This window comes from Salvelinus alpinus, chromosome 6, assembly GCF_045679555.1.
Source record: "Salvelinus alpinus chromosome 6, SLU_Salpinus.1, whole genome shotgun sequence".
Classification (NCBI taxonomy): Eukaryota; Metazoa; Chordata; class Actinopteri; order Salmoniformes; family Salmonidae; genus Salvelinus; species Salvelinus alpinus.
The window spans coordinates 79,859,785-79,860,363 of record NC_092091.1 but is presented as its reverse complement, the minus strand read 5'-3'; the positions used below and the strand labels follow the sequence as shown (position 1 = coordinate 79,860,363).

Sequence of the window (579 nt, the reverse complement as noted above, 5' to 3'; positions counted from 1 at the left end):
TTCCTCAATAGTGTTCAGTGAATTCTACTAGATAAAGACCAGTCTCTTCCTCAATAGTGTTCAGTGAATTCTACTAGATAAAGACCAGTCTCTTCCTCAAGTGTTCAGTGAATTCTACTAGATAAAGACCAGTCTCTTCCTCAATAGTGTTCAGTGAATTCTACTAGATAAAGACCAGTCTCTTCCTCAAGTGTTCAGTGAATTCTACTAGATAAAGACCAGTCTCTTCCTCAATAGTGTTCAGTGAATTCTACTAGGTGAAAAGCCCAAATGTGTATAACATTCAAAACACTACATTTTCAAACTATTTCCATACCCATCTGCCTAATATTTAGAACGCCAGTATTCGGACACACCCCCGACTGTCATGTCCTTGTTTTCAGAGTTCTGTGTTCAGATTATCAGTACCTCACCTTTACAGGTGTGTGTTCTTTCTTCTATCTAAACTGTTCCTGTGTGTTTATATATAACAAGGTTATAATTAAGAGTCTCAAAGTGTTTTTGGAACTGGACTTGTGTGACATCTGACTGGTTCATTTTTAGGGACTGTTTTTAAATAAAGATCTCCATAAGCTTCTT

At 36.8% G+C, this 579-nt stretch overlaps 1 protein-coding gene across 4 annotated transcripts in view; it reads left to right on the top strand.

Annotated features, from left to right (window-relative positions):
- Window positions 1-579, top strand: part of LOC139579448 (glutamate receptor 2-like) — an 88,127-nt gene extending 87,548 nt beyond the window's left edge. For all 4 annotated transcript variants that reach the window (XR_011675748.1, XM_071408125.1, XM_071408129.1 and 1 more), the window contains one exon: window positions 1-579. This exon is cut by the window's left edge. The gene's annotated coding sequence lies outside the window, so the exon portion shown is untranslated.